The sequence below is a fragment of the Panthera onca genome, chromosome B2 (genome assembly GCF_046562875.1).
Source record: "Panthera onca isolate mPanOnc1 chromosome B2, mPanOnc1 haplotype 2, whole genome shotgun sequence".
Lineage (NCBI taxonomy): Eukaryota > Metazoa > Chordata > Mammalia > Carnivora > Felidae > Panthera > Panthera onca.
In genome coordinates, this window is record NC_138343.1 from 75,687,622 (window position 1) to 75,711,405 (window position 23,784).

Below are 23,784 nucleotides of genomic sequence, written 5' to 3' on the forward strand. Positions count from 1 at the left end.
TCTTTTATGTCTCTTTTCTAGGCATAGTTATAAATTTTTTTCTTTTCAGAAAATTGGATCATGTGATAAATGTTGCTTTATACCCTGCTTTTTTCATCTTCCAATATGTTATGTATACTTTTATGTGTTATAAACCAGGGGCCAGCATACATTTTTTATAAAGAACTAGGTAGTAAATATTTTAAGCTTTGCAGACCCAATGGTCTCTGTCTGGACTACTCAACTCTTCTTTATAGTGCAAATGCACCCATACACAGTACATAAATGCATGGGCATTGTAATGTCCCAATAAAACTTTATTTATAAAAACAGTTGGTAGACAGGATTTGGCCTAGGACCATAATTTGCCAACCTCTGTTGAAAACAACTCTACTGAGCCATTATTTAAAATGGCTAGACGGTATTTTTCCCTGCCAGCCTCCAAATCCAGACAGAACCCTGCAGGTTGTCATTTCAATGATGCTGCCACCTTCATTCTTGATTCCCTGTACCCTTTGCTTCCTATTCCTATCGATTGGCCTAGGCCTGAATTATCCACTTCCTGTGCAAATACCTTCCTTTGCCTTACCTTCTTTCTTTGCTTTTTTCTCTTCTCCTGAATATTAAGTATTTCCAGGAAAACTAAAGGAGAAAAGGAGAAAAGAGCAGGAAACCTCAACTCAGCACTCTCCATACTGTCTGTTTGGCTCCTTATCACATTTCTCACATTTGCCTTACACATTCTTCTAAGCTCTCACTGCCTCATTAAATTGGACACTCACTTTCCTGACTGTCTTTGCAGATGGATTTGTCTCACACTTTCAGGGAGGCCTGAGATTATGTGATATGTTCCAACTTCTCTCTACCCCAAACAACTATGTATTAATAGAGTGTTTTCACTTACATCATTCACCTGCTCTTTAAAACTCTATGTAGACTAACCCTTCCACCTGTGGCAATAATCCTATCCCTTGTGCCAGCTTCGTTGTCTTTCTCCATCACTTAGCAAGTTATTTTATCTCTCCCATCCCTAATTGTCCTTACTTTCCTCCGTCTAAAGGCACATCCTCATCTTAAAGAAGCATACAAATAAAATCCTTACGAAACAAGAAAATATATCCTCAATCCCCATTTTAAGTGGCTATTCCTTTCCACCAGCCCTGCTTCCATATCTCCTATTGACTCCTACCAATTTGGCTCCCACCACCACCCCTCTATAAAAAATACTCCTTCAAAAGGTCCTAGTGATCTTTACTCATCACTCCTTTTCCCCCACATGAGCACTCTCTCAATAATTTTTATTCCTTGGGCTTCAGTGTGTCTATATTCTCCAGACTCTCTACATTCTCCTAATACTCCTTTTTTTTTTCTCATTTTAGGATTCCTCTACTTATTCCTGCCCTCTAGTTGAAGCTGTTTCCAAAGGTCCTGCATCCACTCTTCTCTCTCTGAAAACTTTCCTTTGTTAACCTTATTCAATCACAGCCTTTCTGTTCTCAGAAGCAAGGGTCTCCCAGTTCTAGTTCTCTAGCTCTCTGTTTAAGTCTGTGAATCACAGCACACAGAACAATTCTGCAAGCCTAGCAACTAACTTACTGTCAGTTGTCTGCATTTGTCTTCCTTATAAGTTTATATACCCCTTGTGACCTCTAATACTTGTTATCTATCATTCACTAAGTAAATTACTTTGGGCTAGGTGCTGTTCAACTGCTTTACAGACACTATCTCAATTATTTCTTACAACCATAGGCAGTAAGAATTATCTCATTTTATAGACAGGGAAACAGGAGACAGAAAACTTGTTCAAAATCACTGTTAGTAGTAGAGCTGGGATTTCTACCTAGTTCTATCTCGCTTTGGAGCCTGGTTTAGTTATCTAATGCTGCATAACAACCTACAGGAAAACTTAATGGCTTAAGAAAACAATGATTTGGATGGGGCTTTTAAAATGGCAGAATACAGAATTCAGAAGACACTTTTCCTGGCAAAACATAGCTTAGCTGGTGATAATTATTTTTTTAAATCATTTAAAGTCTCTGGAAATTGTCCTCAGGGCATATATCAAAAGGTCCTACTAAATTTCTCAATTTTGGTCCTTGATCCACTTCTTCCCCTTCCCCTTCCTTGTTACTAAAGCTCTATCCCAGGCACTCTACTCCAGACAGGTATTGCCAAAAACACTCCTCCTTCTCACTTCCAGTTTGGGTTAGGTTTCTCTTTGGACAGGATAGGCTGCTGGTGCTCCTCACTCCCCACCCATGTTGCAGAAGCTTTACTTATATCAGGTAAGTGCAGCTAAAAGGATGGAGTCTCTTCTCCCTCAGCCAATGTTCACTCTTTTTAAAAAAAACTTTTTTATTGTTTATTTATTTACTTTGAGAGAAAGGGAGACAGGGAGGGACAGAGAGGAGAGAGAGAGAGAGAGAGAGAGAGAGAGAGAGAGAATACCAAGTAGGCTCTGCACTGTTAGCACAGAGCCCTATGCAGGGCTGAATCTCACAAACTGTGAAATCATCACTTGAGCTGAAATCAAGAATCAGACACCCTCAAGATTCACTCTTGGGACGGAAGCTCTATTTTATACACAGCAAGCAAGTGCAGTGAAGTAATATGGGAGTGCTGCCCAAGAAGAAACGAAGGCCATAAGGACAAAGAGCTTTACAGTTCTGCCTGAGGGAATGAGATTCATTTGGAATAGAGCATGGAGAACTCCATGCTTAAGGATGTTGTTAAAAGCAACAGATATTTTTGTGTGAGCAATTAAGAAGAGGCTGGTTGCTCCTTGACATAGGCAAAATGGCAGCACAGCTAGAAACTTAAGAGAGAGGACCAGGAAAAGGTACAAAAGAACTCTCCTGAGTTCACAACCAGCTATGAGGATCAGGAAAACTGAGTGCATATGCTGGGCTACGCCCCTACAGGAGCAACAATAGCAGATAGATATTTGAAAGCATTCTCCAAGCCTTACACAGGCCCATGCACACAGGGCCAAAGCCTCACTGGGACAGGAGCTTAAACACAACTTCTGACCAACAACTGACTGAACAATAAGCTACTCTGACCCAGTGACAACTACTACAAAGACAGGATTAAAATAAAAATCATAGTTATCCCTGGAAATCTGGAACACTATGTGTATGACCAAAATTCCATACTTTTAGAAATGATAAAGACTGAAAAAACCTAAACTACTAACTTCTGGCTATACAGAGAGCAAAAATGTAAACTCCTTAAACTGTAATAGAAATCTCCAAGCCACACACACATATATAACGATAAATGGTAAAAAATCTAACTGGCTGAGGGGCTTAATTATGACATTTGACCAATAAGTGGCTTATTCCAGGGGCAACCACTAAGTAGTCAATATGAGCAGAGAAATAATAGGTTGCATACTGCAGGAGAAATAGACTTCACAGATTAGTTTCACCAAGTCACTAAACAAATGACCAAAATGACTGTCTTAGTCTAGCTGCACTGCTAATAAGCAGGTGATTTATACTCAACAGAAATTTATGTATCACATCTCTGGAGGCTGAGAAGTCCAAGAACAAAGCCCTGGAAGATTAATTATCTGTTGAGAACCCACCTTCTGGTTCATAGATGGTCACCTTCTTGCTGTGTCCTCAAATGGAGAAGGGGTGAAGGAGCTTTTACAAGTGACTCTTTTATTAAGGCATTAATCTCATTCATGACAGGGCCTCCTCATAATCTGATCACCTCCCAAAGGCACCACCTCCAAATACTATTACATTGGGTATTAGGTTTCAACATATGAATTTTTGAGGGACACAAATATTTAGTCTACAGCAATGACCAAGCAAACAACAATGACCCTACAGGGGGAGGGAGACGGTTAGTATCCAGAGTTGCTGTCATAAATTATCTAAAATGCCCAGCTTTTAATAACAATTACTAGATATGCAAAACAGAAAACCATGACACATAAACAGGAAAAATAACAAACAGGCAATAGAAGGGTGCCTGGGTGGTTCAACTGGTTGAGAGTCCAACTTCAGCTCTGGTCATGATCTCACAGTCCGTGGGTTCGAGCCCTGCATCGGGCTCTGTGCTGACAGCTCAGAGCTTGGAGCCTGCTTCAGATTCTTTGTTTCCCTCTCTCTCTGCCTTACCCCACTCACACTCTGTCTCTCTCTCTCTCTCTCTCTCTCTCAAAAATAAATAAACATTAAAAAAAAATAGGCAATAGAAACTATCTTTGAAGAGGTCCAGGTGATAGATTTAGCAAATAAAAAACTTCAAAACAGCTATTATCAATATTTAAAGAAATAAATAAAATCATGATTAAAGAATAAAAGTAAGGTATGATTTTAATGTCTTATAAAATAGAGAATAGCAATAAAAATAGAAATTATAAAAATAATGAAATGAAAATTTGGAGATGAAAAGTAATAATCAAAATGAGTAATTTACTGGTGGGACTCAACTGCATATTTGAGCTGGCAAGAAAAAATAAATTAGCAAACTTGAAGATAAGTCAATAGAGATGAAAGTAAAATAGAAAAAAAGAATGAATGAAAATGAAGAGACCCTCAGAAAAACATGCAACACCATTAGGCGATAGGAATACCGAATAAAGGAGAGAGAGAAAGGGACACAAAAATTATTTTAAAAAATAATGGCTGAAAAGCTCCCATTAATCTACATAACAAAAAAGATCAATGAACTCCAAACAGGATAAAAGCAAGGAGCTGTACATCTAAACACATCATAGTACAAAACGTTTAAAGTCAAAGAGAAAAAGAGAAAAAAGGATGCATCACAAGTGGGAGAAATCAGTAAGAATAACAGTTGATTTTTCAACAAAAACAATGCAAACCAGAATGAAGTGGAATGACATATTCAAAGTGCTGAAAGAAAAAGAATGCCAAATAAGAATCTTATATAAAGCAAACTATTTTTTAAAAGAATAAGGTGAGGGGCACCTAGGTGGCTAGTCAGTTAAGCGTCTGACTCATGATTTTGGCTCAGGTCATGAGCTCACGGTTCAGTTCAGGAGATTGAGACTTGCTACAGGCTGCAGGCTGTATGCTAACAGCATTGAGCTTCTGGGGATTCTCTGATCCCCCCACTCAAAACAAAAAAAATAAACTTTTTGAAAAAAGAATAAGGTGAAATAAAAATTTCCCAAGATAAACAAAACTGAGAGAATTTATTGCTAGCAGACCTTCTTTACAAGAAAGACTAAGTGAAGTTCTTCAAGCTGAAAGCAAGTGATAACAGACAGAACTTTGAATTCACATGAAAAAAAAAAACAGAAGTATCAGTAGAAATAATTATGTAGATAATTGTGAAAGAATAATTGTATATTTCTTTTCTTCTTCTCTTAACTGATTTAAAACATAATTATATAGGGGTGCCTGGGTGGCTCAGTCGGTTGAGCATCCATCCGACTTCGGCTCAGGTCATGATCTCTCAGTCTGTGAGTTCGATCCCGGTGTGGGGCTCTGTACTGACAGAGCCTGGAGCCTGTTTCAGATTCTGTGTCTCCCTCTCTCTCTCTGCCCCTCCTCTGCTCATTCTCTGTCTCTCTCTCTCTCTCTCTGTCAAAAATAAACATTAAAAAAAATTAAAAATAAATAAATAAAACATAATTATATAAAACAATATGTATGTAATTTTATCCCTGGTCCTATAACACATACAATATATTTGGCAATTACAACAGAAAGGAGGAAAATGGGCAAAAGTTATATCGGAATAAAGGAATGGTATCAGATGGTAACTCTAATCCACAGGAAGAAACAAAGAGAACCAGGACAAGTAAATAAGAAAGATAATACAGCAAACAGTGAATGTGTATGTGTTCTTTTTTTTCTCTCAGGTGCTTTAAGAGACATAAGATTATATAAAATAAAAATTATATAAATGTACTGCTGAATCTATAATATATGTAAATATAATTGATAAAACAATAATAGCACAAAAAGTTGAGGAAGGAGGGAATGTAGCTATATGGGAGTAAAGTTTTTATATTTCACTGGAACTAAGGCAATTTACATCTGAAACATATTCTGATAAATTATATGTTGTAAGCCACAGAACAAGAATTAATAAAATAACTCAAGAATAAAATTGAAAGTTCACTAAAGGAAATAAATGTTATACTTGAAAATACCCAATAATACAAAAGAATGTAGGGGGAAATGGAGGGTGAGGGGGAGATTGAAACATATCGAAAATCAAAGGCAGTATGGCATAAGTAAATCTAGTCCTATAAAAAAATAACATTAGGGTTCTGGTTCAAGATAGCAAGGTAGGAAGATCCTAAACTCACTTCCTCTTGTGGACACAGCAAATCTACAGCTACGATAGAACAATTTCTTCTGAAAACAAAACAAAACTCTGAAAACTAGCTGAGTGAATCCTGCACATTGAGCAAACAAGAGAAAAAACAAAACAAAACATCAAAGTGGTTAGGAGAGGCTGAGACACAACTCATCTAAAACCACACTCCCTCCAGGACAACCCAGATTCAGGAAGGAATTCACAACCCACAGCTTTTCCTTGAGGAATGAAGGGTTTGAATTGTACTCCTGGCATCCTAACTTTTAAGACCTGCACTCAAGAGACTAACCCCCAAAACAACGAAAGCAAATGGGGCTCGAGTCCATGAGACCCATTAGGCTACAGCAAACTGAGAAACAGTTCTTAAATGTTGCGCTCACGTAGACTTACCCATACCAGGGCCCAGTGTAGAGGCAGCCAACAGAAAAGAACCCAGACCTTTCCTGAGATAAGCTTATTTGGTTATCTTAAGGCATCAGCCTGAGGGGCAAGCATCTAATTTAACACGTAGCTAAAGGCTTACTTAAATACTCCCCAAAGACAGAGGCCAGCGGACATCATCTTTGCACTCTCCCTCTGCCTCACACTAAGTCACTGGCGTCTTCCAGAAAGGAGCTTGTACACTTATCTAGCACCCTGATTTCTGAAGCTGCCACCTAGGGGACACCCCTAGAGAGCCTGGCTTTAGTGGCCAGTCGGGTTTATACTTGCAAGTCCTAAAGACTCTAACAGATGGAGAAGGCTACCACCCCACAGCATAGCAGAGAAGCACCCAGGCTTTCTGTGAAAGAGGCCTATTTGTTTACCTCTCTTTTGTTTGGGACCTTACCCTGTGTATTCACTCATCTAGTATTTTATTCCTTTCAGTATCCTTTGTAATAAACCAGTAATCTAATGAGAAAAAGAAGAAGGAAGGAAGGAAGGAAGGAAGGAAGGAAGGAAGGAAGAAAAAAGAAAAAGAGGAAGAAATGTGGTGTGTGTGTGTATATATATATATATATATATATATATATATACATATACATGTATACATATACATATATGTATATATATACACACACAACAGAATGTTATTCAGACTTAAAAAAAAAAAAGGGAAAATCCTGTCAGCTGTGACAACATGAATGAATCTGGAGGATATTATTCTAAGTGAAATAAACCAGACAGAGAAAGACAAATACTACATAGTATCACATTTACTTAGAATCTTTTTTTTTTTAAGTCAAACTCATAGAAACAGATTAGAAAAGTGGTTTGCAGGGGATGAGGAATGGAGAAAGTAGGTAGAGATTAATAAAATGGTACAAACTTTCGGTTTTAAGATGAATAAGTTCTGAAGATCTAATTATAGTGACTACAGTTGATAACACTGTATTATATAATTTAAAGTTGCTCAGAGGATGAAAATTAAATATTTCACCAAAAAAAAAAGTAAATAGGTAAATATGTGAGGTGATGGGTGTGTTAATTAACTTGATAGGGGAATCTTTTCACAACGTATATGTATAACAAATCATCATATATATATATATATATATATATATATATATATATATCACACAACTATGTATACCACTTAGACATTAAAGAATTATAAAGAATTATCAAATAATCATAAAATATATTAAAATTATTTTCCTAAAATGAGAATGCCAATAGGCCTGATTATACTAGATGACATAATTGAAGTAATATTTAAAGCATAGTATTTTTTTTAATTTTTTAAAATTTAAATCCAAGTTAGTTAACATATAGTGCAACAATAATTTCAGGAATAGAATTTAGTGATTCATCACTTACATATAACACCCAGTGCTCATCCCAACAAGTGTCCTCCTTATTGCCTCTCACCCCTTTAGCCCCTCCCCCCACCCAACATCCTGCCAACACCCATCAAATCTCGGTTTGTTCTCTGTATTTTAGAGTCTCTAATGGTTTGTCCCCATCTCTGTTTTTATATTATTTTTGCTTCACTTCCCTTATTTTCATCTGTTTTGCTAATTATACCTTAGTAAAGCTGAAAAGAAAAAGATTCTACTGTATTTTTTCTATACTTTAGATTCAAAGACATAAATAGGTTGAATGTTAAAAAATGAAAATAGATGTAGTATGCAAACAATGATAAAAAGGCTGGAGTGTCTATATTGATTTCTGAAAAAAATAGTCTTTAAAAGAAAAAAATATTACTAGATATATAGAGGGACATTTAATAATAACAAAGGGGTCACTCCATTAGGTAGATGCAAAAATGATAAATTATATACACTAACAACAACAACAACAAAAACAAACTACATGAGGCAAAAACTGTCAGAGTTTAAGGGAGAAGCATAATTCCTGAATAATTGTTAGAAACATCAACACTTCAGGGTGCCTGGGTGGCTCAGTCAGTTAAACGTCCAACTTCAGCTCAGGTCATGATCTCACGGTCCATGAGTTTGAGCCTTGCGTCAGGCTCTGTGCTGACAGCTCAGAGCCTGGAGCCTGCTTCAGAGTCTGTGTCTCCCTCTCTTACTCTCTGCCCCTCCCCCACTCGTGCTTTTCTCTCTCTCTCTCTCTCTCTCTCTCTCTCTCTCAAAAATAAAATAAACATTAAAAAAAATCAACATCTCAGTTTCTCAGTTCCAATAATGGATAGAACCACCAGGCAGAAAGAATATCAACAAGAACATAAAGGGCTTAAACACAGAAATAAAAGGAATTACTTTGGGATACCAACAAATTAGGTAGCCTAGATGAAATTGACAACTTTTTAGAAAAATGCAAATTGCTGAAGAAGAAATAGAAATCTGAGTATGTCTATAACAGTGGAGAGATTGAATAAATAATTTAAACTTCTCAACAAAGGAAAGCCCAGGTGCAGATGGCTTCAATGATGAAGCTAAAAAACAATGATGAATTCTAAAAAACATACAAGGAAAAATTAATACAATCCTTCACAAACTCTCTCAAAAAATAGAAAAGGAGGAAACAATTCCCCATACATTCTCTGAGGCTAGTACTACTCTCATCCCCCAAACCAGACAAAGATATCATAAGAAAAGACAATATCCCTTATGAATATAGATCCAAAAATCTTCAACAAAATATTCACAAACTGATTCCAGCCACATGTCCCATGAATGCAAGATTAGTTCAACATATTAAAATCAATTAATGTAATATACCATAATTATAGAACAAAGGACAAAAATAATAAATAATCCCAACAGATACAGAAAACAGCATTTGACAAAATCCAACACCGTTTCATGATTAAAAAACACTAAACAGATAAGGTGCAAAAAGGAATATCTTCAAACTCAAAAAGGCATCTAAGAAATGCCTACATTTACAACATCCTTACTGATGAAAGATCGAATGCTTTCCCATCAGATGGGGAACAAAACAAAGCTATCTTCTCTCACTACTTCTTTCAAGGTTTATATTGAGGGTTTAGCCAGGGAAATTAGGCAAGAAAAAGAAACAAAAGGCATCTAGATTGAAAAGGTTGATGTAAAACTATATCTGTTCTCAGATTACATGATGTTATGATGTTGCATACAGAAAATCCTAAGAAATCTGCTGAACAACCCTTAATAAGCAAATTTAGCAAGGTTGTAGGGTGTAAGATCAATATGGAAAAATCAGTTGTATTTCTATACACTACCAATGAATAATCCAAAAATGAAATTATTAAGAAAACAGTTCCATTTACCATAGTGTCAAAAAGAATAAAATGTTTAGAAATAAATTTAACAAAAGAAGCATTATATTTTTACGCTGAAAACTATAAAACATTGTTGAAAAATTAAAGATGATTTAAATAAATAGAAATACATTTGATCTTCATGGATCAGAAGATTTAATATTGTTAAGATAACAACACTTTCCAATTGATCTATAAGTTCACACAATCCTTATCAAAATCTCAGATAACTTTCTTGCATAAGTTGACAACATGATTCTAAAATTCTTACGGAAATGCAAGGGACCCAGAATAGTCAAAACAATCTTGAAAAAGAAGACTAAGTTGGGAGACTTCCTTCCCAGTTTCAAAAGCCACAGTAATAAATAAAGATGAGCTGGTGCTGGCATAAGAATAGACATATAGATCAATAACAGAGATTTTAGAGTCCAGAAACAACCCTTACATTTTATGGTCAATTGATTTTGTAAAAAAGTGTCAACACAATTCAGTGGGGAATATCCTCAATGAACGGTGCTGTCCATTGGATATCCACATACAAAAGAATGAAATTGGGCTTCTTCCTTTTCTTTAGAGAAGATATACAAATGGATAACAAGCACATGAAGAGATGGTCAATTTCATTAGACATTAGGAAAACGCAATTCAAAACCACAATGAGATATCACTTTACACCACTAAAATGGGTATAGCTAAAGGGACAAGCAATAACAAGTGTTGACAAGCACGTGGAGATATTAGAACCCTCATACACTGCTGGAAGGAGTGTAAATGGGAAAGGAGTTTTTGAAGAACTGTTTGACAGTTAGGATGGATTTTTGTTTCATTTAACTAACAAATATTTTTTTCAGTGCCTAACATATGCCAGACATTTGTATTAAGTTTTTGAGATACAAGATAAGCTAAACTATCATTATTATTACACGAAGAGAGACCTACAAACAAAAGATTGCAAAACAGTGTGCTAAGTCTATGTATGAGGCTTGTTGGTGGAATAAAGAAAGAGAATAGCAAGGAGTTCAGAAGGAAGGGATGTGCCAGGAGTTTGAACCATGCAGAGAAGATGAGGTGTTATCCTCTAAGCTGCTGAGAGCCACTGAATGACTTGAAGCAGGGAAACAGCATTAGTACATCTGCTCTGTCAAAGGACACTCATGGCAAAGTATAGAACGTGAACTGAAGGGAGACAAAAGTGGAAGCAGCCAGAAAAACAATGAAGACCCAACCTACAGCATTATACATGGAGTGGATAAAAATAGAGTAAAACCTTGGTTTGTGAGTATAATTCGTTCTGGAAACAGGCTTGTAATCCGAAGCACTTTTATATCAAAGTGAATTTCAAGGACCATTGGCTCTGTTGTGATCATGTGACATTTGGCATCACCTACTACTCATACTGCAAGACATCTCATATTTATCAAGTAAAAATTTATTAGAAATGTTTGCTCCTCTTGCAGAACACTCGCAGAACAAGTTACTTGCAATCCCAGGTTTTACTGCATATAGATTCAAGTGACATCTCTGAATTACAATTTAGGGGATTTACTTGAATGTGAAGGGTAAGGGAAGTGAAAAAATAAATAGTAGGTGGTTCTTGGACGGCTAATTTTTACAAGTTGGCTCTTTGAAAAAAATGTATGCATATAAGGGTATATATACGTTTATTATAAATTTTGCTGATATAAAGTACGCATAGTACATAATTTAAAAAATAATAAAATATGCAATGATCTTTCCTGTAAGTTCCATATAGCCAATTAATTCTCACAGAATGCTTTCATTAATTTTTGCCAAATTCTTATGTGTGACCAATCAATAGTTGCAATCCAACTGTGGTTTGACAGATGGAATTGCATCCTAATCTGCTCTTTACCCAATAAAATTATCTTCACCAAATCTGACAGAAACTATTTCTCACCACCACATAAGTAATACTCATTAAATTAAAACCTTTCAACTTCAACACTAGACACGATGCACTTTCAAGTTTAACTTGCATTATTAACATTTTCTTCATCACTTTCTTAAGCCTAGACAACCAACAACACAGACATCAAGACCTGATTTTTAGCGTTTTCCAATTTCCATGGTGAAAATGTTCCCAATATGGCTGATTTGAAGCTACCTATGTGGCTAAACAGGAAGCTGGAAGAACAGTAACACCCCATTATGCAGTATTTCTAACATACAGGTCCAATATAAACTCAAGAGCATAAGAAATAGTAAAAGCCATTAGGAAATAGTGATTTTCAAGTATTTATTATCTTTGATTTTAACATAATTAATTAAATTATAATTTTACATAGTTAAAATTTTAATGATGGCTGTCTTTTAACAACTACTGACTTTCAAAGTTCTTAATATGTAAAAATTGGCTCACGTGAGCTAGTATATAAGCTGGTTTCAGCAAACCATTGCTGCCAGCTGTTCTCACTTGAGTGACAGCTAAAAATTGAGGATAAAAGGCCATGCACTTTGGATTTGATATAAATATAGCACCACAAAAACACAGTTAATCTTTTTTTTAATATCCATAGAAATAGTAGATTCAGCTCATATATTAGTATTGCCAACAATAAAAATTACTGCCTTAAACGAGATAAAAATGTGTTTCTCTCTAAGGTAAAAGAATCCACACAGAGGCTGTCTAGGCTGGTACAGTGCCTACCCTGTTATCAAAGCCCAGGTTCCTTCTGTCTTTATGCTTTACTACCTCATTGTCCAAGATGGATGCCTGAGCTCCAGTTATCACATCTACTTTCTAGCCAAAATAAAGGTGGAAAGAGGTGAAGGAAAGACAAGTCCCTCTAATTAAGACACTTGTAGGAGGAGATTGAGGTGCCTGGGTGGCTCAATCAGTTAAGCATTTGACTCTTGATTGTGGCTCAGGTCATGACTGCTCAGTTGGTGAGATTGAACTCCATGTCCAGCTCTGCACTGACAGCTCCAAGCCTGCTTGGGATTCTCTCCCTCTCTCTCTGCCCCTCCCCCACTTGCATGCTCTAGCACTCTCACTCTCAAAGTAAATAAATAAACTTTAAAAAAAAAGACACTTCTAGGAGGAGGTAGAAATATTTCCATTTAAATATCATTGGCCAAAACAGTCACATGACACTTCTAGATTCATGGAAGACTCAGGAAGACAGTCTTTTAGCTGGATGGCAATGCCTGGTTATGTATCAAGGTTCATATTTCTAAGGCTCATGTGTCCAAAGATAAACAGATGAGTTCCTAATATTAGGAAGCAGCTTGTAATCTCTACCTCAAAGTCTCCGGCCCAAGGCTCCATTTTTTTTTTTTTTTTCCATCTTGACCTAAGCCAGTGGCAATGGAAAGAAAACACAATATACCTTAAAATAGCCCAACCCATACAGAGAACAACATTTTAGCCACTAAAGTGTGTTCTGCTTCAGTCCAACCTGGTCTGCCATCATCTGACTGGGCATGGGCTGTGCCCTAAATGGGCTGGAGACATTTTCTCCTCATTATCACCTTGTTAAGCAACCCCCTGCCTCTGAAGCATGTTCTGGGATCTTAACGAGGTGATAATGAGGAGAAAAATGATGTGGCAGTCTTGGTCTGGTCTAGTCTTCATAGTCCAAAGGAGACCCAAGCTTTAATTAAAAATACTTTGCTTTGATATAAAACTTTCAGAAGACATATATTTTTGATGTGCCTGAAGACAAGAAAACATGGAAAAATGTGTGTTTCTATCAATGTACACCTAGGAGATGTCTTTGTCTCATTACTCCAACAAAGAGGGCTGCATTCCTTAAAAGAAATAGAGAATTATAAGAAAAGGTACAAGATGCAATAGGTAAGGGTAAGAAAAGTGGGGGTAGAAAATGGACTTGAAGAGAAAGGAGTCCAGGTGTTATGCATCTTACAGATAGAACATCTAGATTTTTATCTGAGCATTTGGTGCTCTTTGGGCTTACTCTGTATAGAAAAGTGTTTTACTATATCTATATGTTTAGTCCATTATTGCTACTTCAACTGATTATACAAACAAGATAATTCATTCAAAATGTGAAGGGTTTATACGATGATATTTGAGGAATATACTTGTCAATCATTAATTTGGAGGCCTTACTTTATTTCTTTAAAATGTAATTTTGGACTATTTACTAAATATAAAAGATAGCCTCTTTATTGCCTCCTAATTATTTTAAAGTCAACCCACTTCATCGACATGAAAGATAGTCACTGATCACTTCTGTCTGTTGGGGAAATATATTTTTAAAATGCCTGCATTTAAATGGTTTATTTTAAAAGGCCAAACTACTTTCCCAACTTTCAGTTGTCCCCTGGTTATCTCAATGAGACAATTAAAAAAAAAGAAAAAGAAAATTTATAGCACCATGTTACCTATGGTGACACGGAGTGCTCCTCTACATGAAGCAAAGCGTTGGATCACAGCCCAGAAGACCCATCAGCACTCTTCCCCAGTGGCTGTCTATCTTCGTGACAAATTCTGACCACCCAACAGTCCATTTGGCTGTGGTGAATGCAGGGGAAGAAGAGAAATGGCCAAAAACCACCATGCTGACACACAATCATGCCACAGTCCATTTGTTCATTTGTGCTTGAGTCTGAAGCAAATGGAGTCGCAGGAACTTTCCCAAGGCTGATTCCTCAGAAAAGATAAATTCACTTGTTAACCTCTTTGGCTACATCACACGGCTGATTAAACTATTCCACAGACAATCCCATTTTATTAGAAAGTCAGTATACCTTCACTTGATTTTATTATCTTGTCAGTCTCTTGGTAACCCATCGGTGTCACGATCAGTCACTCTTTACACACGCTCATCAAGAAAAAAAAAAATCCAGGACAGTATTTTTTAAATCTAAACTAAGCTATTTATCAATAAGGAACTTCCAACATTGTTAATGCATGAAATGTTTTGTTAACATCTGATCTTGATTTCTTCTATTAACTTCATGTCCAGTTTTCTAGAACTTAAGAAACAGAAGTTCTATGGCTTTGTTTTCATTGGCATGTGGAAGTTGAAGATCACTTCTGAATAAGCATATTTGACTCTGTCTTTATTCATGGGGAAACACAGGAGCAAGGATCATTCTAAGTGGTAGATGATCAAAGAAATATTTGTGTCTTTTTTAATAATCATAAGTTTTTTGTGAAAAATCTTATCCTCTGACCTTTCTATCCCTTGACCTTTCATCAGCCAATCATGAAGAAGTATAAAATTCACAATCTGGGTGGCAATGAGAAAACTTAAACATTCCTCCAACGTAACACACGTTGCTAAAGAGCGAACCTCAGTGGAACACTGATTTCTCTAAATATGCTTTGTACCTTAAAGCCAAATTGTTTTCTCTTTTTAATGAATGTAAAACATAAGTTGGACAGACCCCAAATCAGTATTAGTGGCATTTCATTTCGCTTGAGTCTAGAGAAACAGACTGTTCTTTCCAAAAGCATTCCTGTTAAACAAGAAGAAATTCAATATCATTTCTCATCGGACAGAAAATGACAATTTAATTAAAGTAAATATTCAGACTTTTATATGGCCAACTACACAGAAGCCAGGATCTACACTAACAGACTAGAATATTGTAGAAGTTTCTCTAGGGAATTAACACCTCATAGGTTATTCTGTAGTTTAAATGATTGGCATTGAACAAATACCCCCATCAACAGGTAACTGTGACACCCTGCATTAACATTAGTCTTTCAACATCAGCTAGAACACGAAAGAGGAAGTATAAATGGTACTAGCAGTGGATGTCAGAAGGCTGGATTCCTCGTCCTCAGTTTGCCACCAAAGAGACGTGTGGCCCTGGGCAAATTACTTCACCTCTCTTGGCCTCAGAATCCTCATCTATAAAAATGCAAAAGTTGCACTAAATGACTCTTAAAGTCACTTCTAGTTCTGTGGGTTTTATGCCTAGGAGGAGAAAGCAGGGAAGAGATTCCCTAAAGCAGAATTCTCCAGGTTTTACAATATAACTGAGCCCAGAATCATCCTCTCCCTTTGCTCTAATTATATCCTTTCTTTCCCACACACTCCCCTGCACACCATTAGGAAATAAAGGGAGGAAGAAGGAAAATCTCCTGTTGCATGCAAAAACCAGATCTGCCAATGGTAAAGCATTGGTTTAAATGGAGCCTTCACCGATGATATCAGATTATATTTTAATTAGATGTCAAGTTCTAAGACCACAAAGCCAAAATGATAAAGGGCAGGCTATTAACTGTCCCAATTATGGAGCCCCAAGTATGTCTTAATTTATGTACTGATAATCTCCTGGTAATTCCCTGGGTGCTGCCACCGTGTAAACATTCCAGTTTCTCTCCTGCTTCGCCTGGATTTGTTCTCCGGCGATCACGGAGTTTTCCCATTATGCGCGGCCCAACTCATTTTGGAGCAACAGCCTTCCCTCGCAGCCAAGGCTCCAGCCTCAGCTGGGCCGAGGGGAGTGGGCGACCGCTCATCTGCAGCAGAGCCTTTGGTGGAAGTGTGGCCAATTAGTCACACGTTTGGTGTTCTAATTAGGCGAGGCTGGGCCTTTGGAAAATGTGCTGTTGATTTAGGTACTTCCTCAAACAATGCTAAATTGTGTTATGTGAAATTCAATTAGTCTTTTTCTAAACGTTTCCACATCTGTTCTTCTTTAAGCATAAAGTGATGAGGAGAGAAAGAGAAGTGAAAAGCCAGAGTCTCCACTGGTGAAATATGTTAGGCCTTAGGGACCAGCCCTTTTCCCAGCTTTTGACCCTGAACAGTGATATACAGGAAGGAACAAAGTTGGAGAGCTATCATGGTGAAGCCCTTTTAAATAAATCATTATAGAAGAAATACTGCAACTGCACGGGAATGTAATCTTGCATGATGGCCATAAACTCAGCTTTGTTTGAAAATGGATGGCATGGGGGAGGAACCATTAAGAAGTAAATGATTATAAATTCTGTCTTAAAGGTAGTATTTGTGTTCACTCTGATTATATTTTTAAAAAGCGTCCTTAAAAAAAATGCTTTGGTTTAATATTTCATGTCTAGGTCCAGTGTAATGAGTTTTTGTCTCCTCCTATCTATTGAAATGTTCCATATAAAATTGAGAACAGCCTGAAATCCCAGAACACTTGAGGATTAAAAGAAAAAGAAGAAAGAAAGAGGAGGAGGAAGTGAAGGAGGAGGAGGAGGAGGAAAGATTCCACTTGCCTGAAATGTTCCCTAGTTTCCATTTGAGGCACTATTGTCAGCCACAAGATGGCATGTTGCTTTGATCTTTTGAGCTCCATGGCAAGCTGCTCCAACCCCGAGTCTCTAGTCCTCCAATTTGCTAGAGATGCTGTGTTATTGCTTCACAGCATCTCTTAATTCCAGCACCTTCCCGGCAGCACATCCAGCACCAGGTCCATGGTGCGTCTGATCACATTTGGCACATCCACTGGCTTTGCCAAGAGGCCAAACGGCAATATCTTTTACCAAAGTGGCACGGCTCAAAACCGCAGGCGTCCAAAGGTGAAGGTGTACATGCATTTGATCCTTGTTTCTGTTATCACCTTTTCAGTGACTAACATTTCAAAACCTTATCTATGGTTGGCAGGCCATGTTTCAGTTTTGTCAAACCCCGGATATAGACCGTGTGGTTTTCCGATGATATATCTCCGTAAGATTTGTGGAATGCTAAAGATGGAGTTGTCAACACTACTTTATGGCACCTTGGTACATGTCAGAAAATGAAAATATTTTCAGAAGTGATAGCATTATTTGACTGATGACATGCTCTTGTAAGACAAAGACTTATTTAAATAAAAAAATTTCAAGAAAAGAAACTGAAATAAGGCATTCATTACTAGCAAGGAAAGTGATTTATCTGGTATCTAGCTCTCACAAACAAGAGAAAGGAAGATTTAAAAAATTAGAATGATAACACTTTTAAGGCTGGGTTTTTATTTTTCATTAACTGAAAAGCATCTTGAAGTTGATGACTGTATTTACATTTAATTTCCATTCCAAAAGAGACTTTGCTTCCCTGAAAATAAACAATAGATAGTTCCAGAATACAATGAACCATATGAACAAAGGAAAGACATAAACAATTTAATACATTTAAATAAAATAAAAAGTAACCTCTATGGTTTTCAGAATCAGGTTATAATTCTATGTAATAGAGGTCACAACAACAAATGTAAATAAATAGTTTTTACTCCAGAAGATAGCTATAAACCTTAAAGTTTTGATAATAGTGTCTAAAATCTGGTTTTGCTGGAATATTGGTTGGTAATTATAGTCTACTATCTTTTGTAATTTTCCCATACAAAGGATTTTTTACTAATATTTCAACCAGCACAACCATTGTTGAGTGGAAATTTTGCCTTAATTTCTCTATTTATCTCTACCTGCTTTGTGACTTAGTAAAGCTGGATTAACCATGAGACAATATTAGCTCCTCAGAGCAACATTATTTGATTTTTAAAAGCTCTTTATTAAAAAGAAAAAAGTTCAATAACTTTAAGTTGAATGCTGATAAAAGAGGGCATTTAAGTCACTAGCTTTAAGCCCAACGAACAAGTCCTGTCTTTGTCACTTAAAGTCTCTATCCAATGGTCCATCACTGCTGAATTTCTTAGAGTATTCATTTGTTTGTTTGAGTATAGTTGGCATACAATGTTACATTAGTGTCATGTGTACAACTTCCTGATTTGACAAGTTAATACATTCTGTTAAGTTCACCACAAGTGTAGCTATACCACCTGTCCCATTACACTGCTATCACAGTATCATTGACTGTATTCTTTATGCTCTGTTTTTTATTCCCGTGATTTACTCATTCCATAACAGAGAGCGTGTGAACCTGTGCACTCTGGCTGGTCTGAATGACATCTTGCTTCCCTATCAGCCCCTCTTCATATAGCAATGCCAGAGCCATTGGTTAACAAAAAGACATCATTCATCCCATCTTCTGAGGTACATGTGCTATGACTTGTAGTGATCCTGAGCACAGATTCAAAATCATTCTTCCCTCTGAAGTGCCAATCGTGGGGAAAATGTCATTTTAATGTTGTGTACCAGCTTCATGTACCAGAGATCAAGTGTCTAAAATAGTTTTCTCTTGATTATTAGTTCAAATCCAAATTAAACTCCCTAACAATGGCATGACTTTAGGGAGAGAAAGGAAGCAGTCTGCAGACTGCCCTTTGCCTTCAGAAAGCTGTGCCTGGTCAGCTGAGGGGCATCCTCACTCTCCTTATTTTCATAGAGTGGCCTTCGGAGTCTGTTTTCAATGCATCCCACATGTGTTTGCCTCTTGCTGACTCTGATTTGGCCTTGTGCTAGGCCAGACCTGGCTCGGGGGTTATCTTTTATTTTGCTAGACAAGATGTCATGCTCTGTTCTTCTTGTTACCAGACGCTTTAATGTTAGTATGATACTAATGAACAATATCTGTAGCTTTTTGCCATTTACAAACAATATCTTGAAACTCATCATTCTAATTTTAAAATTTAAAGTCTTATCTACTGCCCTCCTAAATTTTTCTTTCTTTTTTTTTTGTTTTTGTTATTTAAATTGTCACTTTTTTCCTGACCTATTTGCTTGTTTTGGAGAGTGAACTCTTTGAGGGCAGACATTACTTTCCACACAGTTCTATTTCCTTGTGCTATAATTCACTTAATGCATGTATCTATTGATTTGTTTTGATTGGTTACCCTTAGTTCTACCGAGTTTGTGTCATAGAATAATGACCACAAACTCCACATCTCAGCACTGGATCCCAGATCCCAAACACCCCCTAGTTTCTTTTGTCATTTGTTGTTAGGCTGGTGCTACCAATGATTTTCATGGGATGTGGACTAGCTAGGAAGCGATAGAAGGACTGAGCTGCCTAAGACACACTCTGAGAGGAACCACCTAATAAAATTAAAGCAAAGGACAGCACCGAGGATGGAAAGGTGTACTGGTTGATTAAGAAAACAATAATTCATCTAGAAAGAACTGAAACATAAACACAGGAGTTAAATTGTCAAATAAAACACAAGACAAGAGAAGCACATACAACAGAGAATTAAGTGACAGATTGTGATGAAGGGTAAGATGTGACTAAAAGGAGGGGACTAAGGAGGATATTTCTAGACATTTCCGGTCAGAGACTGACACGAACTAAAGCAAGGAAGGAGTGATGGAGGCAGGTGTCCTCTAGCCTCACTGTTTTCTCCTTCTCTACCTCCTTGGCTGCTCCCTATTTCTCTTCCTGACTTCCTAGGTCTTAATCTTCAGACTACTTCTCTTCTCTACACACCCTCAGACTCTCTGGGGTGCCATTCAGCTGCTGATTTAAATATCATTTGGATAGTGATAGTTTCCCAATTTTTATCTCTCACCCAGTGCACTCTCCTGGCTTAGATAGTCAATTGCTTATTCAGCATCTTCATTTGTGTGTCAAAGAGAATGTTAAGCACTACAAGATATGCCCCAAATTGAACTTCTGATTTCCCAGCTCTTGCCTCTAAAATCTGCTCCCTAAATTATTTAATGAAAATTCTATTCTTTTAGTTGTTCCAGTAAAAAATCTTACAGCCACACCTGACTTTTATTTTTCTCTCTTAGCCTGCATCTAACCCATCACAGCAATCCTTCTCACTTCTCTTTCAAAATATATCCAGGATCTGACCCCTTCTCATTATCCCTATTGCCACTATCCCAGGCCAAACTGTCGTTACCTCTCACTGGGATGATTGTAATAACCTCCTAACTGGTCTCTTTAACTTTACTCTTGATCTTTTTTTTTTTTTAAGTTTATTTATTTTGAGAGAGAGACAGCATGAGTGGGGGAGGGACAGAGAGAGGGAGACAGAGGATCACAAAGCAGGCTCCACACTGTCAGCCTGGAGCCCAATAAGGGGCTCAAACTCATGAATCAGTGAGATGGTGACCTGAGCCGAAACCAGTCAGATGCTTAACCAACTGAGCCACCCAGGCGCCCCTACTCTTGACCTTCTTATAGGCTACTCTCACACTAAACCAGAGTGTTCTTCTAAGAACATTAGGTCATGCTCCTTTTTTGTTCAAACCCTCTCATGGCTTTTTATTTCTCTCATCAGAAAAGCCAAAGTCCTTACCACAGCTTACTTGGTTCTACTTGAGCTCAACCTCCAATTATTTCCTCACTCAACTCCTATCACTTCCTCCTTGTTTGCTTTACCCCAGCCACATTGGCCTTCTTGCTCTTCTTAAATATACCAAGCACATCCCCACTGCAAGGCCTTAACACATGCTATTCCCTCTTCACCTATGGCCGGCAACCTAGCTTCCCTCTGGTCTCTGCTCAAGTGTCATCTCATCAGTGACTTCCATGACCCTTCATCCCACTCTGTGTAAAATACCTCCCAGGCATGTATCTCCCTCAGTGCTTTATTTATCTTCATAGCTCTTATCACCACCTGTCCCACTAAAAATTTATTACATTGGCTCTTGTCTGTCTCCACTACAGTATAAACTCCTTAAGATCATGAACTTCATCTATGTTGTTCAGAGAAATAATCCTCAGTGCCTGGAATATAATGGCTGGACTATAGTAGGTGCTTAATTATTGTTGAATGAATGAATAAATAAATGATAACAGTGAATAGACTGATTTTTAGGTAGATAAAGAATTTGCACTGAGAAGTGCTGGGTCATCATATTGGAAAGTCAGCACAGACTTGGATGGTGGGGAACTTATAATATCAGAGGGAAGAGTATGGATTTTATTCTATAAGAAAAAGAGTATTGATTGCATTCTATATAATGAAAGTTCCATTAAAACCTTTTCAGCAGCAATCTACATGATGAATACAAAATCTGGGGATAAGCAATCTGGCGATACCCTATAGGATGGATTTTAAAGTTCACTGGAGATGTTTTCCGTAATCCTGTCATTAGACCCCATAACCAAGGTATAAATGCAGCCCTTTGATGAAGCTAACTATAAATTGAAATGTACTTATTATTTCAAAGAATCACACTTTTTGTAGCAGGAGTTAAGAATTTCTAGGTCATTGAAATCATGCTAAGGACTAGACTGTAGGTTGAGCAGCATTCACTTGGCTACAGATGTCCAGAGTGAGATGTAAAAAATTCTCATTTAACTATCCAGACTGATTGCCTCCCCAAAGCTCAAAATAGCTATATTTCTAGAAATTAGAGAGTCCATTTTCTAATTTCTTTTTGTACATTTGCCTTGGGTTCAGTTGGATGGCATTCCTCATCTGTGCTCAGTTGAGCAGCCAGAGGTTTCTGGAACAAAAGATGTGGCTCTCAGGAGAAGAGGAGTGGAATAAATAAACAGTAATGAGAACCTGCCTAGGAAAGGTTTCATCAGACTGTCAGCTCTACTGAAGACAGTTCAGAGAGCTATGGCTCCTAGGGTCACACAATCCTTGAGCAAAAAAGTAATGATAGGGAAATAGAGTTCAAAGATTTCCCGACCTTCCCTCAGTGTTTCCACTGAGTGTTCCACTTTTGACTAAAGTGACATATTTATCCTTATAAGGTTCTCACTGCTTAAACTTTACCCCAAGAATCTGAGATGTATCCATTTCATCTCCAGACATTATAGGAGATGCCTTCTTAATTCAGCTTCTTGAAGATCCAGAGTTTCTCCAATGTGGAAGTGACTCTCTTTCCTGACATTGGCTTTGAACAGTGGGTGAACCAGCTGAGACAGTTTGGTGGATTATTCTCCCATATTAGAAAGAGGCTCTCATTTGGAAGAAATGTATTTTGAGTAAGTATGAATATAGGGGGATTTTAACGATCATATTATTTACATTTTTATAGGATCAGAAAATCTGAATGCCTCTTTGTGTCTTTAGTAGAGAAAATTCAAAAGCTTCCATTTTATCTAAGTACTGAAGGTCCACAATGCTGCTCTGATGTGGGGTAGTGAATGATGTCTTCCCACTGAATCTCCTTGTGGTCTCAAAGCCCATCATTAGTGACTGTGAGCTGACTCACAGAATTGGCAGATCCACCCATTTGTGACTGCAAAACATTTGGAAAATGTCTGGGAACATGGCTGTCATTAGTCCCCTATGAAACAGTCATTTCCAATGTGAACAATGCAAAATATAATTACAAAAGAAAAAGGATCATATAAGCCATACAAAACATGCATGAATTGGTCCAGACATTATCATGTTTGAGAAATCTTTGTCCTTAACAGTTTGGAATGTGGGAAAATCTAGGGTGATCTAAAAATAAAATGGTTATGAGATATATGAGCCATCAACCACAGAATCCCAAACAGATTTTTAATTCTTATGACCTAATTTCAGCCTGCTGCCAGCATCAGTGCAACATTGCTCTACTCCTGCTTTGGAAGCAGGGCTCAGGAAGAACGTGAATTTTATCCTGACTTCAGGGGGCACTGGTCATGGAAAGAACCCAGATCTGGCAGTAGAAGATGAGAGATGAGGTTGTATGAAAGGGCTTTATCAACTATAAAGCATTATGCAAAAATGGCCATGCTTTCTGTGCTGATCATTATATTTAGTTTGAATTCATTTACTTTTGCAGGGATAAACCAACTTGGATACAAGAAGCCTCTATGAAAGAGTCACAGTTACAGAAAGAAACACATTCCTTGGATCTGCTGATAGCTCTCCCTGGAACATTAGTTTCTTCCCAAGCCTACCCTAGAGTTCAAAGGAAAAGATCTGTAGACTATACTTGCATTGCCTCTGCCTTATTTCAGTAACTAAGCCAACATTTAAGTGCTAGCTCTGTGCTGACACTGAATTGGAGGTTAGGGATATAACAATGAGCAAAACAGAAGTGATCCCTGACCTCTTGGAACTTG